Source organism: Pteropus medius, unplaced genomic scaffold (genome assembly GCF_902729225.1).
Source record: "Pteropus medius unplaced genomic scaffold, Ma_sr-lr_union100, whole genome shotgun sequence".
NCBI lineage: Eukaryota > Metazoa > Chordata > Mammalia > Chiroptera > Pteropodidae > Pteropus > Pteropus medius.
In genome coordinates, this window is record NW_024344240.1 from 12610465 (window position 1) to 12628171 (window position 17707).

General features: G+C 33.1%; 2 pseudogenes; both read right to left on the bottom strand.

Annotated features, from left to right (window-relative positions):
• Nucleotides 1-1949: 1949 nt before the first annotated feature.
• LOC120607559 (uncharacterized) lies at nt 1950-2068 on the bottom strand (annotated as a pseudogene).
• An 11899-nt stretch (nt 2069-13967) lies between these two features.
• On the bottom strand, nt 13968-14435 carry LOC120607423 (60S ribosomal protein L23a-like; annotated as a pseudogene).
• Nucleotides 14436-17707: the final 3272 nt, after the last annotated feature.

Consider the following 17707-nt stretch of genomic DNA (forward strand, 5'->3'; position numbering starts at 1 on the left):
ACCAAGAAATTACACCTAGAAACTACAATATATAATTTAATAAAATTGTTACATTATAATAAAGTTACATATACATGAAATACAGAGTTAATGTTGAGACAAAATTAAATTGAATTGACAAAAATATAATTAGGTGAATTAGTTTTCAGATAGCTAGGAAATTCAGCTTTCTTTGCAAAAAAAAAGTAATATGAATTGTTAAAATACAATATATTTTAAAATTAAATTAATTTTGATAAATTGCAGTAAGTAATATATTAACTTTGCATTATGCTGGACATAACATTGTAAAATATAAATGATGCATGGGTTCTCAAAAATTGTTCTGTGTTATCATTTATATTTTCTTTTTTATTTTAGAAAATAAATTGGCATTTTTTTCATAACTTGCCACCTCTTACTGACCTTAGACAGATGTTTACTTATTGCAAGTGAGAAAAAAAATCAATTCACATTATTTAAAAAAAAATAAAACAAAATAAAACAAAACGAATAGCATTTACTGACTTGTGTAATAAGTCAAGAGCAGGTCCAGGAATTAAACAATGTCAGAAGGGCATCAGGCCTCTCTGTCCTCTGATTTAGCCTTACCCTGTTTGGGGAAATATCATTAGGCCATTTCTACCCACAGAGCGAGGATGATGACTACTGGCAGATGGGTAGATCCAGGCTTATATTCTCTCAGCCTGGTCAATTTGATAAAAAGTGAAGGCATGTTTTCCAATAATTCTGGAGAAGTTCCCGGACCCAATTCCCATTGGCCTTTAGTCACACTGCATGTATATCCCTGAAAAATGGTTCTCAAAAGGAAAACCAAATACAACCACCAAAATAAAGATAAATGAATTCTAGGCACAAAAACAACAGATTAAAATGCTTATATAGTCTTTAGCCCCTAATACTCAAACACACATTTTTTCCCACAAGTACAATTTTTAAAATGGTTCTGCTTTAATATAATTCACTCATTACTTCTATTATATTTCTGACAACTCTTTTTTTTTTTGCACCGAGAAAAATTACTATTCCATAATATGTATCTGTACACATCACTAACATCTCAAAAACTGTTTTTATTATTACATTCAGAAAACAAAGTTTTTCATTCAAAAACATTTATTCGGGGCCTGCTAATTGTTAGGTTACCGTATTCGCACAGGGGCTACCATAATGAATAAACTGGATCAGGTCTCTGTCCTCAGGAATTTTTAAGTCCAGAGGAGGACACACTTTACCATATAATTGCAGCAAAAAAATATAATTTCCAAAAGAGTTTGGAGAATCCTATGCTAGCTCAGAGCCAGGGTGTATATACAAACCAAAAAGTGAGAGGAAATAATAGGAGTCGCTTCCCAGAAAAAATGACATATAAACTGAGCCCAGCTTGATAACAAGAAATTATATTGGTGTCTGTGGAAAGAAAGTGTTCCAGATAAAAGAAACAGCAGTTCTAAACACCCAGAACTAAGAGTAAAAATGGTGATTTAAGGAATTAGAAGGTGTTTAATATAGCAGCATCATAAAATAAAATATAAGGGGATGCTTGGAGGATAATGTTAGAGGATTAAAAAGGATGAGTTATAAAAGGACATTTAAATGCTCTATAATATGACTTTTTAAAATGTATCTTTTCAGTACTCATCCCTCATTATGCCTTATAGCACTCTCTCTTCTCTCCAGCATCATAAAAGTCAGAAAATCTGATACACTGAAAATAATTCTGAATAGCTCAATTTTCTTACATATAAAACTAAGATAATGAGAGTGTCCATGTCACAAGGTCGTTGTGTATTAACTGGGTTAACACATAGAATCTACTTAGGGCAGCACCTGATTCATACCTGATTAGTTACTGTTCTTATTGTATCAGAAGTCTGTCTTAGATTTCTCCATTTCTTTACTTTTGACAGAACTGGTTTGTTTGTCAAGAATTTTTTTTTTTTTTTTAAAGCCTACAGTACCTGGTCTTCCTAGGTGGTCTCCCATTCAAGTACTAACCAGGTCTGACCTTGCTTAGCTTCCAAGATCAGATGAAATCAGTCATGTTCAGGGTGGCATGGCTGTAGATAAGAATTTTTTTCTTCCCTGTATCTGAAGTCCATCTCAACATTATTACCTCTAAGAATATTTCTTATGTCTTGCAACCCTCCTAACTCATATTTGGACTTTATGAAATGCAACTTTTAGTGTAGGTCGTCCTGAAATAAAATCTTGTACATGTATATTTCTACCTATGGAGCCTATGACCTCGTGCAGATTTTTTTTTTTTTTTAATCGATGTTCTCCATTTAGCCTAGTGCTGTGTTGATATGAATGTATAAGTTTTTCTTTTTCTAATTTGAACTGAATCCAAATATCAGAAGTAAAATAAATAAGAAATTCAAAATCAACACACACACAATACTGAAAATTAATACTGAAAAAAATTCATTCATGTGAACCTCTGGTTATAAATTCCTGGAGTTCATAAAATGCATAAATCTGATCGATTGAGCTGAAATTTATATTTTTATGGCATATAATCAAATGAAATCCATAGAGTAAACTAGATGTAAAGTGATAACATTAAGGATGATTAAAGAATCAAATACTTTTAAACACTTTTAGAAATACACTTACAATCAAATAGATAAATAGAGCCAAGCGGTGCTTAGAATCTTACTTTGCTATGCTTATTTCAGTTAGCTGCTATCTAATCAATTAACAGGATTTTAGTTCAAGGAAGTATGTGAAACTGAAAAATAGAAATTGTCATTTCTCTAAATATCATTGAGTAACAGCATGTTATTAACTCGGACTGTCCTACTGCCTAAATATTTAAAACACACTCATATAGTAATATTCAAATACTAATCTAAACTCTTTAGATGAATTATTTCACTTCATCTTTAAAATATCACTTCCACCATTATGACCATTTTACAGGTGAGAAAATTAGGCCACAGGGAGGTTAAGCAGCTTACTGTAGCTCAAACCATCAGTAAAAGGCAGAGCCGATATTTCACCCAGACATCATGGCTCCAGAATGGAAACTAAAACACCACTGTGTGCTCTTTCTGATTTTTAAAATATGCCTTACATAGAAAATGGGGAAGAAAAAACTAGGGGAAAAGAGATGACTGACTAAATTAACAAATTTAACTCAACCAGAATGTGCTATTACTATGCAGACATTTATATCATTTGAGGTTAAAACTGTCCCCACATATGTCCCCCTGTATTAGGTATTGCTTTGACATCCACTCTTCAGGCTATAGCTATTTTGTCATAGTTTTATTCATATATTGACTTTTTAAAAATGTTACCTCCAACCATAGACTGTTACTGAATGTTATAAGTGGCGGTAATCAATAGTCACTACAACATATGAAATGTGTTAAAGGCAATACCTACAAAGTTCTTTTTAATGAGCACACGTGTTTGTATCAACTGGTGTATTTATTGGTTTATTCTTCTCTGTCACTGAAAATAACAGATGAATTTAGATGTGTTTACTTATTGTATGTTTCAAGCCAAATTCTCTGAACATTTTCTTTCAGACAAGACTAATCCATTCTATTCACAATTTCCAAAACCAAGTCCTTTTGCATTTACTTCAAAATGATAAATTATAGAATCAGTATTTTCATCTCTGTTTTTCTATTATCTTTTTTTGTTGTCTTTTTACTTGCTTGCTTCTAAATCTGTTTTTAAGTTCTGTACCTTTAACACTTTCACAAGTACACTTCAAAGATAAACATTAAAACTAGTGGTTCCTGAATCGAGACAGAGTTGAAAATGGCTTCTAATGTATAGCACATGAAGTTTTTTATGCCTTTTCTTATTAGTTGATTTCCATGACTGGAAGAAAAAGGAAAAAATGTTTTGCATGTGTTTCTATGTGAGTCATGTTAAAGCATATTTGAGCAAAAATCTATTTGAATCAGACAGCATACACCAAGCTGTTCACAACAAAAGTCTTTTATAGGTGGGAAGAAACAAGAACAAGGCAAAATGCATACACATATATACTAGACAAAAAAAAAAAAAAGGTTGGTTTTGCAAAGTTACTTTCCTTTAAGGAATGACAGGGAATTTATCTGGCAGATTATCTAACTAGCGCTGATCAGACCATTTAAAATTCCATTGTTGAGAGAGCCGAAACTGTAATTAAGTGAAATCTTGGTTTGGTGACATGTGGCTTACAGAATAAGTGACTCAATTTGGGGCCTGTTGTCTTATTTTTAACACTCATGAGAAGCTATTCAAGAGTGAATATCAAAGTGTTAAGAGAAAGAAGTACAATGGATAAAAAAAAAAAAGACTACAAAAATAAAGACATAAAAAAACTTTATTAAAAACATGTTATTGGCTGTTTGAAAAATCCTTTTATTTAAGCACATTTCCAAAACTATAAAATGAAAACAAGTATATGCTGGCTTTGAATACTATCCATCCAGCCAATAGACAGGCAGCTTTTCTCAGCCCTAAAAAAGGTAAATTGTTAAACATTCAATGACATTACAATATATTGATATGATTATATAAAGATGGTTGGAAAATTTATTATTATGGATCATTGGAAAAATCTATTAAAAATCTGTTTGGCAATTGCAACTTTAGAAATGAGATTAGTTATAAGAAAGAGTTTGAGAGGTTCTTAAAAAATATTCTGGGACGCTAATGTTCAGAGATGAATTCCTTATTAGGGAAATCTGATGCAATTGTCACTTTAAAAAATAATATTGCAATCTTATTTTTCCAAAGCTAATATTTAAAATGATGTATTAATCCTATTATTATCCCTTTTTATAAAAGATTTTAAAAGTTATAATAATCATTTCCTCAAAAGTCACCTAAGAGAGAATATAGAATACAATTTATTTTAGGATATTTTGCTGCCCTCTAGTGTGCAGAAATTAACAATAGAGTTCATTTTCTAAATTATATAATTGTTCTCAAAATGCAAGATTTTAAAAATGGCAACTTTAGACCAGTATGAAATGGGTAAAAAAATGTCGCTTGGAAAACAAATTAGAACCAGAGGTCAGTTCTATGCAAAGATTTTTCTTACTTTAATTCAACTTAGATTCAATAGCTCCTCCTCCCCTTCTCTTTGACTACTACACAGCCCATCTCATTTGCATAAAACCATCTCCAGATTTCAGATATTCAGGCAAGTTAGATTGTTGACTACCCTTCTAATACAGTGAGTTTCATATTTTTTCCCGGATGCATGTGAAACAATGTATGCATATTGCTAAAATGGGTGCCTTCTCTCAATCTATTAGCTTCCAACATACTGAAACAGTTAAATTGTGATTAGGGAAATTGGTTCATGCCAAGTAAAAGGAGCCTAATGTAAAGCCTCTTGCTACTCTCACTGACAGATTTTTTTTTTCCCCCTAAATAAGAATATTCAGGAGATGCAACTATTCAAAAAAAAAAAAAAAAAAAGGAGACTCAGTGAAGGGTCAACAGAAAGGATTTGAGCCAAAAGAAAAGTTTAAACTGGGTTTAGAAAATCATTTTGGGGGAGACTTTTGAAATTTAATTCATAGAATTGAGGATAACTATTCTTTGTCTACCAATGGCCAATATTAACCAATAGACTTGATTATGCATTGAAAAAGATATGATGGAGAATATCTCACAGCATTGTTTTAATTTTCTATGGTGAATCCATGACTTTAAAATTAGAATGCATTCACATAGAGACCATAGCCCAGTTCATACTATTAGAAAATCTATGAATGTCTTTCAGAACTGACTTGTACCACCTTTTTTATCATGTTTTTACTGAAAAGTGAATGACAGCAAAATTGAGTGATTACAAATAGCTTTGTGACTTTTAATATCAAAAAAGAATACTAAATATCAAGAATCATTATTGAATACCAAATGCCAGATAATAATATTTTACTTGGCAATGCTGTATTCTTAATATTATCTAAATTGTATAAAAAATCATCTCTGTAAAAATCATAAAGAATTATTTTGTCTTTATGTTTTGGCAAATCTCCTGTATGTTTCCTGTGTAGTTTTGGGATGAAATCATAAAGTTTAGGGAATTGTAGCATCAATGGAAAACATTTTTATACATTTTAGAATGTAAATGAAATTTGGGTTGATATTTTTAATATTTTAATATAAATTATTAATAAGCATGTTATTCAGTCAATTTTCTGATTATTCTCAGCTAACATAACACTCTACATGTTAGTATACATTTTATAATAAATTAGAGCAAATCTTCTAATTTGTAAAAAATTCATACATATTCATACAAATCTAATTTGTAAAAAATTCATACATATACATTTTATAATAAATTAGAACAAATCTTCTAATTTGTAAAAAATTCATACATAGGGTTACCAAGTGACTTAAACATCCTAGTTATTTTATTCAACAGCTGGGAAGTGAGAAAGTACAATTATACCTGCTGTTATAGTTAGTAGCAGTAAAGGTAGCATCAGTATTCATTTCCATGGGGCAAGTTTCGTTTCATGTTTTCTTATATTTGTTTATAGATACTATTTCCCTACTCCCAGATAACTAAGGATATAAGAAATTTGAACAGTTTTGAATGCAACCATCTTTTTTACACCCTGAGCATAGGAGAGGGAGATTCCTGTTAGCTGAGTGTCTGCACCGTGCACCAGGTATCCTATGTACACTTTTGTGGTCTTAATCTTTTATTCCTTATAACAGTCATTTGATGTGGAAAACATTAGCTTCATTTTAAAGATGAAAAAAAAAAGAGGTTGAGAAAAAAATCAACATCTCTCATGTATTGAGCTTTTCCTAGTTGCCAGATACTGTTCTAAAATCTTTCTGAAAATAATTATTTTTAATCCTGATGACAACACAAAGACGTAGGTTTTATGGCTCCAATGTTACAGATGAAACAACTACTTTAAAGAAATTAGTAGTTTGACCATGTTTACACAGCTTTCAAGTAGTAAAACTGAGACTCTCTCTCAGATCAGTCTGATTATAAACTTTGTTCTCCTATTAGTGTTAACAGGGTGAATTATGAAGAACAATTGGAGGGTGTAAGCATCGTTGCCCTCACTCTCATTCCCAGGAAAAAGACATCATTTCTTTCCTTTGTTTACCTAAAGGCAGATTGAGGGTAGATATCAAACTGAAACTCAGATTTGTGGGAGCCAAACTTTATTTTAGACAGGAATCCTTTGAACAACGCTAAACACTAGGACTAAGGTTCCCAGACTTGGCAAAGACCCATATGCCCAAATTTGGCATAAAGTTATAATGTTATCCAATTTAAAAGGAACAATGAATTAATGAGAAAAGGCCAAGAGAGTGTCTTTAAGAAAAGTCAGACCAACATAAACAAAATGAACCCTCCAGATTCCATCTGATCTCGGAAGCTAAGCAAGGGGTGGGCCTGGTTAGTACTTGGATGGGAGACTACCTAGGAATACCAGGAGCTGTATGTTTAAATAAATAAATAAATAAATAAATAAATAAATAAATAAACAAACAAAAGGCTAAAGATGAATAGTGATGAGAAAAGAGGGCAGGCTACAGAGATCTTGCTTCTTAGAGGAATGATCAGATTTTATCCACTGCTATCCAGCCCACTTCCAAACTCCTATTCTACTTTGCATCCATGCTCAGTTATATTTTCACCTTCTGGAAAGATCAATGTTCTCTCCTGCCTCTGACACTTTAATTATGGTGCACTTTTACATGGAATTCATTTTCTCACATTTTTCTCCCACTTTACTTTTCCTAATTCCTACTTATTTTTCAGGTTTTAATTTATAATCATTTCTCCAATGAAGCCTTCTCTTATTCTAAGTCCGTATTAGGTCCCATATCTTAAATTTCCTGAAATACCTGAACTTCCACTCTCATAACTCTAATTACTTAATTCTTCCTCTTTATCTAATAACCTCCTCTTTACAAGTCTGCCTCTTGATCACACTGGAAACTCCATGAAGACAGATTCTATGTATGTCAGGTTCTTTGTTCATCGGCGTTCTATTGCATCTGGCACATTGTTGAACAGAAGAATGAATGTGAATCTGCTCTCATTTTCACAGTGGATCATAATTACAATTTCAGTATGAATTGACATTCTTATGAATTTATAAACTTCTTAGGATAGAGAAGAAAGAGGAACTAGATGGCCTTCTCCTTTAAACATTCAAAGTCTAATTCAGATAAAATAAGTATTTATAAAATATTATGGAATAAAAATAAATATGAAACAATTCTAGTCCAGACTGTATATAAGTGCTAGATTGTTCCTAGGTCACTGTTTTTTTGTTTTTGTTTTTGGGTTTTTTTTAGTAAATAAGAACAGAAAACAGTTTTAGTATATGTTTATTGATTCCATTAATACTTTTTAAATAAAAACAATTTTTCCTATTCTTTATTTTCTCCTAGTGGTCAAAATATATTATAGCCCTTAACTCATTCAAATAAATAATATCCACATCTACATGCAAAGCATTTAGAACAAACTAAAAGGTTGACATCGAGTATATGAAAGGTGCATATTTATAAAATCTTTTGTTCTAGACTAACTTGTTAAAATTTGCATCTTTTCTTCAGATATGTTCTAAGTTATACATGGTGATATAATTCATATTAAAAATAATAATAATAACCATGCACTCTCCACAATGAGTGAGTAAACTGCAGTTGAAGGCACACTGGGCAAATTTAATTGAATGCTTATGTAGTAGCTACACATTCAGTTTGGCAAGAAAAAGAATTCAAAAGATATATTTTCTTGACTTTGGAGCTTTCAGAATACTTTAACATCTATGATTGTTAAAAACAAAAAAGAACTTGTGCCTATACTAGTCTGCTGTAGAGAAATGATCCAACTTAATTTATTCTTTATGAAATCAATTTTGTGACATTTACTCACTATCAATTTATATTTATAAATCAACCATGAAATGGAAAAAAAATTGATTGTATTATTTTACATTTTGAACTTATTGTCTATATTTTGTTCTTCCTGGTGAAACAATTCATTCAGATAAATTCAATCAGGCTTCCCTCCACTATCTGATGAATACAGATAATATTTTTTGAGACTTTAAGCCGAAATAAATCATCATTTTAACTGACAGTGAATGATGTAAGTATCAGATCTTAATAATAGAAATCATTGATATTCAATAGACTAACTAGATGAATAGCGGCATCAATAATAGAAAATATATTATAAAAACAAACAGATAAAGGTTTATCTTTCCATGTAACAAGCGCTCCATATGTAAACAGTCCAGCGATTATACAGCTGTTTAAGAAAGTAAAAAGAAAATAACTTTTTTTGACTAAAAAAGACAAAAAAAAAAAGTGTTCCTTCTATCTCTCTGCTACACTATCTTTATTATCTGACTTTTGTCCTCAAATTTGCAATATATATCATTATTTTGATGTATGTAACATCATACCACTAGGAGAAAGAACAGCTTAGTTCAAGGCACTTTGTTTTGGTTTTTAACATTTGCAGTTCTGCATTCTCTATGGTAGAATCAGTCAATGAAGAAGGAAATTGAATATCAAGGTATAATTGATCAGCTTCTGTGTCAGCCACTATTTTGTCCTCTCCCTCTCTCTCTCTCTCTATATATCACTATCTCTATCTCTATCTCTATCTCTATCTCTATCTCTATCTCTATCTCTATCTCTTCCTTTATCTCTCCTCATATACACACGTTGTCAGGTGCTGAGGATTGAGTTAACTACCATTATCAAACCCTACAACATTCTTCTTTTAGTCTTTCTGGTTATTTCCTGTTATCCTCTTACCTCACTATTCACTTATTCTCCCAGTCAACCCTTCCAGCCTGTTTAATATGTGCAGCTTTCTGTTTGTATGTATTCTTATAAAATGTTTATTTTGTTTTTATATGTAAAAATAATTTATGGACATGATAGTATACTATATATCTTATTTCTCATCTTACTCTTACACAAACCACTATGGTTTTAGGTAAACATTGCACGAAATAAAAATTTAAATGTAAATGTAGAATTCTTAATATATGTTTGAAGATACAGCGTTAAAGTTTAGTCATTTATTCAATATATATTTATTGAATACCTACTATGTGTCAGGAACTATTCTCAGTACTCTGAATACAACTTTGAACAACAAAAGATGTATTTATTAAAATGTCCTCTGGAGCTTACATTCTAGTAAAGAAGATAGAGAAAAAAGTAAATTATTAAATTATATAGTGTCTAAGATAGTAACACAAACCAAAGAAAGCAAATTAAAGCCAGAATTAGGGATTAGAAGAGTTTCGGGTAGAAATAGGATAAAAGACGGAATAGTAAGATGTAATTTTAGACAAGGGTGAAGACAGCCAGGGAAGATGGCACTAAGAAATTGCCATGTGAGTAAAGACCTGAAATGTAGATACAAGTTGTGTCGATATCTCGGAGAAAGGATTCCAGGCAGAAGGACTACTAAGAATACAAGTGTTAGGGAAGGAGCATGAATAGTCTGGTTAAAGAACACAAGGCAATGTGTCACTGTAGCAAATGGAGGGGAAAGGAGAGGATAGGAGGTGGAGATGTGAGAGAATAGAAGGAAATAAATTGTATAAGGACTGGCAGGACATCACCAGAACTTGGACTTTTGCTTTGAGTCAGAAAGCTCTCAGAGAGTTTGAGCTGAGGAATAAAATGATCAGGCTTATTTTACAGGATAATTGTTCTTCCTAATTAAGAACAGATCAAAGGTAGGCAACACTAGAAACAGAAGGATACATTGAAAAGCTATTAAAATAATGCAGATGAGACATTATAGGTATTTGAGAGAGGATGGTGGCAGAAAAGTAGTGAAAATGTATTAATTCTAGACATATTATGAAGAGTAGAGCTAAGCAGAATTTGTTCGTGAATTACATTTAAAATATAAATATAAAGAGGTATCAAAATGATTCCAAGATTTTTATCTTGAGCCAAAAAGAATAGAATCATCATTTATAGAGATGGAAAAGTCTGTGAGAAAGCAGAAATGGGAAATGGCATACGGAGGTCATTTTGGACTTTTAAATTTGATATGTCTATTAGAAATCCAAGTGGATATACTGACTGAACAGATGTATAAACAGATCAAGTTACTCTTAACTGTGTAATATCTGGATCTCTGACTCCATCAGCATCTTTTTATCAATTACTATGCAGTAAGTCCCAAACTGGACATTTCATGGCAGTGGGCTGGAGTATTCGGTTCTTCATAAAACCTCATGGCTATGTCACAAGATCACAATTAATGTATATGATATATTAATGCTACACCGAGGATGGATTACATATAGTCCTATCTCTATGGAGCTGGAGAACCAAACTACATAATATAGAGCAATTTAACTTACCCCACAATGTAGCAAAGTCTAAAGATAAGCTAAGTAGCATTAAAGATCAAGAGTTTATTACAACATTGTGTGAGCAGAATCTACTCCATTCCTGCCTCTCATGTTAGGGGTAGTTTTCATCCATTTTATTCACTGGCAAAATAACTACAGGCTTGATAAATTATCACTAGAAAAGTATGATTTGGACGATTTTTCTCTCTCAAGATATAATTTTTATGTTACATAGGAGAAAAGGATCATCTGTCAATGATTCTCTAAGTCTTTATACCTTGCTATCTTGCTACTTACTAAGTTTTGATCTTTTCCACTTGCAAATGGAGTGCCCAAATAAAGAAGGAAATGCCGTAAATTAATATTGTCATTATTGTCAATCTTCTTCATTACAAAAGAGCAGGGCAAGTCACCTTGCTAGGAGAAGGACTGACAAGATTGGGCTCAGAGAGAAATACTGTGCATAAAATCTCTTGTTTGTCTGCCGTTTTTAAAACAAAAGAGAAGAGAAAACTGTACCTGTTTTGAAACAATTCAAGGAAAGTCTCCCACAAGTTAAGTGAGGCAGCAATGTGGGTAATTACCTGATTACAAAAAAAGCAGCTTCTCTTCTAAGAGAGTGAGATGGGCAGCTTTTAGAAAAATGTCTTTAATGCTTATACATACTAGAGTGTGCCCGACAGTTTAATTATAATAATCACTAAAAAGCCACCAATTCACTATGATCTTCCTCTCTTCAGAAGAGCTATGTTTTTGCCTAAGCTACCATGTCCCCAGTGAGGAGCAAAGAATAACAAAACTACTTCAATGAGTGTACGTCAGGCAAAATTCCATTTGCAAATAGTTAAGTGACTTCTTACCTCTCAACCATTTCCCAGCCCATACATGCAAATATGTACAAATTGTTCCACAGCTCCTATTCAGGTCAGCTCACAAGTTTAAACTGGACATGAAAGCCTTGCTTATCAAGGATGTCCTGTGCAGTATTTCTCTATTAACGCCAACCACAATATATCACTCGAAAGTGATGTAGGCGTTGCTGAGGACTGGGAATGAAAAGAAGATTAAGGTAGAGCCACAGCTATAGTACAAACATTAATAACATTTTAAATGAAATCCAGAAATATTGTTTTTTAAATATTATGTGAATCAAAAACTGAAGTAGAGGAAGATTTTAACCTTCTTTTAGAGCACTCATGGTCTTTTAACATCTAGACCCAAGGCAGCCCTATCTCCTGTCATCCCTGCTCACTGTGGGCCATCTGGCTGATGTAGCCTGCAACTCCTTAAACTCACATTCACATTTCAATTCTCATCTGAAATATCTTTTCTCTATTTCAAAATGATCTACTTATATTTTTGTGTCTCTGTCAAATGTTACATACTTTTGAGAAAAAAAATTACCTGTTTTCAACAATAATGTTAATGGCACTGTTTAAAGTATCCACAAAACAATGATAATAACATTCATTATATTGTACATTGTATTCTAATATTTCTTTACTAGTCCGTCTTATTTGATCTGAAAATAGTTACTTGTTTATAAATGTCCTTTTCTTCTAGAATTTTTCAGTCGTTTAAGAAAATGCAAATTGTGGACATTCTGGTTACTGCTATTTATCTGTGTTGGGGGGAAAGGGATATGCTTTTGATTTATTTTAGTATACTGACTGATCTGTAAGAGCTAACACTGTAACTCTGGAAATTCAAGTAATATAACGAGGACCTACTGTTTTATTTGCTGAAGGCATCCAAAGCTCCTGGAAATACAGTAAAATGGAAAACACATATATGGAATTATTCACCACTTAATGCTTCAATAAAATAACGTGATTCTGAGTAATGAAAGACCCTGGGAACAAAGAAAAACATTTGTTCAAACAGCTGCCTGCTTGTATCAGTAGGTAAAGCCAAGATGATAATGGCCTTCAAAACTTTAAATAATGTACTTTATTTTACTCTGCTGACATACTCTCAAAATACAATCTAAAGACTTTTCTAATAGCCTCCACAAGCAAGAATAACCTAAAAAATGTAATACGTTTTCTGTGTTTTATCTAAGAGCAGGGCTACTAAAACTGAACTTGGTTTAACATAACAAATGGTATACCAGACACTCTTCTTGTTTCTTATTTGTTTTTTTTCTTTTTTCCACCAACTTAAAATTTCCCCATGATTTAATTAGATTTTAATGCACTCTTTTTGAAAAGATTTACCTTCTGATGGCTTAAATTAAACCACAGATATAACTGAGGAAATTATTTACTAGAAATGTGCACATCATAAAAATTTTCAACTGGGATTTAATATAAATTGAGTCAGAATAGAGTCTGTATATTTAAAAATCAAATAACACTTTAGTTATGCTGAGAACTAGGCAGTCTGGATATGTTCTCAGTATTAAAAGAAAGATGATAACAACTGTAAAAATTCAGGAAGGAAGAGTAAAACTGCTGCAAAGTTGGATTCTTTTTTACTTATCGACTAAGAGATAAACCCAACTACCTAGTCTCAAAAGTATGAAAAATCCCAATAAATTGCAACAGGTAATTGTCTACTTTCACTATTTTTTTATGGTGAAAAATTTTATATTCAGAATTAGCCACCTGGACTCAGTTTAGATGATCCCAATTTTGTTGGCAACATCCAAAGCATCATAGTCAAGAGCCAGTTGAACATATGCTTTCTCTCCATCAGCCCTGATCAGGATGCTGACTATGACCTCATCAATGTCATAGAGCTTCTTTATAGCCTGTTTGATTTTGTTGGCCTTGACAAACACAATGAATACAAGAGTATTATTGTCTTCTATCTTCTTCATAGCTGACTCGGTAGTCATCAACTTGACGATGGCATAAAGGTCAAGCTTGTTCTCCTGGGGGTGCTCTTCTGAGGATATTTGGGCTATCTTTGGAGAAGCAGTATCCTGGGTCATCAAAAGGTGGGTGATGTGCATATCTTCTTGTTCTTGTGTCTGTGGACACCTTTCATCACTGCTTTCTTTGCCTTCAAAGCCTTTGCTTTGGCTTCAGCTTTGAAGTGAGACACAAGGGCTTCATTCTTTGCTTTCAGTGATATCTTCATGAAAAACCTCTTGCTAACTTTTATTAATGGAAAAAGCACCCCCTTTTCCAGAGTTTTAACACCCTGCAGATTCTTACATTATTCTTTGTTTTCCATTTAATCAATTTATTTATTTTAATTATCACTTCCATTGCTGCCAGCAACTTATTCTGATGGTTAAACATGGGTGAAGATTGAAACGCTTCTGTTCATTTAAATAAAAGGATTTTTTTCTTTGAAGACAATTGTTATAACTTAAACTTCTTTTAAAGTAAACATGGAACTTTCAGAGAAACATGGCAGAGTGAGAGATGTCCCCAGATCTCTCCTCTTCAAACAACAATAAGCTGAACATATAAAACTCAACAAAAAACGCCCGAACTGCACACCAGCACTTCTGAGTGTGGGATCTGCACATAAGAACTACCACAGGTCAGAAACCCAGGTGTCGGGAAGAGGACTGAGAGAAATAAAGAAGCTGTCTCTCACAGCTGGAGCTCCTTGCAGGGGGAGGGGAAGGGGAGAAGGAGTAGTGAGTTCCCTGAACAGCCCTGCCTAGGAATGCTGTGAGCTCCCCACGGCAAGTGGCAGAGACCAGTCGTCAGGGCAGAAAGCAGAGAAGCGGATGGCGGAGAAACAACAGTTGATTTTTACTGGCTGAGGTTGCAAAACCAAGGCTGATCTACAGGTCACAGCCTGCAACCCAGAGCGCCTTTCCCCCCATGTCCTCTGAGACTAAACACTGCAGAGCCCCAGAGGAATCTGAGCAAAAGCTGCCAAGATTGTTGCTAACACTGATAGAGACTGAAACTAAGGGTAGTGAGCTTGATTAAATATGTAGAAGAAAATAAAAGGCATTGTTAAGGCATTATATAAAGAAGGGATCGCACAGGCTTAGACGCCACCTACTGAAAACCAGAGGAAAAATGCCTTCTTTGCAGCAGGCTAAAGAGAGACCTTTATACAATAAATCTTCTTTCTGGAAAACAAAACAAAACAAAACAAAACAAAACAGAAAACACTTCCATTAATGCCCAGGTGGAGAAATAGTACATTAAACAGCATGAACAACCAAAATGACAGGCATCTCTGAAAGAAAGAGAAAAATTTTCAGAAAACAAGGTTACAGACATAGAAATATGCAACTTAAATTACTTAGAATTCAGGATGGTACTTCTGGAAAAACCCAGTGAGTTCCAAAAAGAATCAGATCAACGATTTCAAGAACTGAAAAAACAACTTGATGAGCAGAGCAAGGAGACCGAATCCTTGAAAAAAAACAGAATATATCTTCTGGAGATAAAAAGAAAAACACTGCAAGAGTTGAAAAATGAAATAGCTATCTTGGGAAATAGAGTCAACCAAATGGAGGAAAGGATCATTGATATTGAAGACAGAAATCTAGAAATAAAGCAGAAGGAAGAAGAGAAAAACCAAAGAATGAAAAATAATGAAAGAGAAATACAAGAACTAGCTGGTACCATCAGGAGAGGAAACATAAGAATAATGGGCATTATCAAAGGCAAGGAAAGGAGCAGGGTCTAGAAAACATTTTCAGATAAATAGTGGATGAGAATTTCCCAAATCTAAGGAATGAGCTGGAGTTTGGAATTCAAGAAGTCAATAGAATATCTAATTATCTCAACCCAAAAAGGCCTTTGCCAAGACACATTGTCTTAAAACTATAAAAAGCAACAACAAACACAGATTTCTCAGGGCAGCCAGGGAGAAAAAAATGATAACTTACAAAGGAAAACCCATCAGATAATCCTTGGACTTCTCAGCACAGACCTTACAAGCCAAAAGGGAATGGAATCAAACATTTAAATTATTAAGTGAAAGAAACTAACAGCCTAGAATAATGTATCCAGCTAAGCTCTCCTTTAGATATGAAGGAAAAATAAAGACCTTTCCAGACATACACTATGAAGCCTGCACTACAGGAAATATTGAAAAGGGTCAGCTCACCTAAAACAAAATGACTAAAAAAAACAAAATAAAACAAAACAAAAAAAAACATAATTAGGAGTAAAGTGCCTATAAGGCAAATAGAAGCAGAAGAGTGCAACCCTTACTAAGAACAGGGCATTATAAGCTTAAAATAAGAAGAGATTTGCTATAGCAAGATAGTAATGAGTGTTCAGCATACATAGGGACAAATTGAGACAACAATGACTGAAAGGGGGAAGATTCAAAGATCCAAATTCACAAAGGGGAATGGTGATAAGGCACGTGCAGAAGAAAATGGACGAATATATATGTGTGTACACACACACACACACACACACACACACACACACACACATATATTCTGGAAAAACCCAGTGAGTTCCAAAAAGAATATATATATATATATGGAGAGAGAGAGAAAAAGAGAGAGAGAGAGAGAAAACTATCCTTTACATATTCGTAATGGTAACCACACACCAAAGATTCAGAACTGAAGTATATAACATAAAACAAGAAGAAACAGAGGGAATATCTGTAAAAGCCAACTAAATAAAGAAAACAGAAACACAAGGACAAGGAATTAATGGAAACACCGAGCTACCAGAAAGCAAAAGATAAAATGGCTATAAGAAGACCTCATATTTCAATAATCTCCCTAAATGTAAATGGACTGAACTCACCAATAAAAAGGCACAGAGTTGCAAAATGGATCAAAAAATAAAACTCGACCACATGCTGCCTCTAGGAGACACATCTCAGTTCCAAAGATAAATACAGACTCAAAATGAAAGGGTAGAAAATGATATTTCAAGCAAATAGCATTCAGAGAAAAGCAGGAGTAGTGGTACAAATATCAGATGAAATAGACTTCAAAATAAAAAAGTTAAAGAAAGATATGGATAAAGATAATGATAAAGGGACTCATGCACCAAGAAAACATAATACTTACTTAAATATGCTCCCAATCAGGGAGTCTGAAAATATGTAAAGCAAGTATTAACAGGACTAAGGGGAGAAACAGACCAAAATACTATCGTAGTAGGGGACCTAAATACCCTACTGTTAGATATGGACAGATCATCCAAACAGAAAACCAATAAGGAAATAACATTCTTAAATGATACATTAGACCAACTGGACATAATTGACATTTACAGAACCTTCCAACTCAAAACAGCTGTTTATACATTCTTCTCTATTGTACATGGAACATAATCAAGAATCGACCACATACTAGGACACAGAGATAGACTCAACAGATATAAGAGGGTTGAAATCATACCAACCATATTCTCTGATCATAATGCTTTGAAACTAGAAATCAACTGCAAAAAGAAATCAGG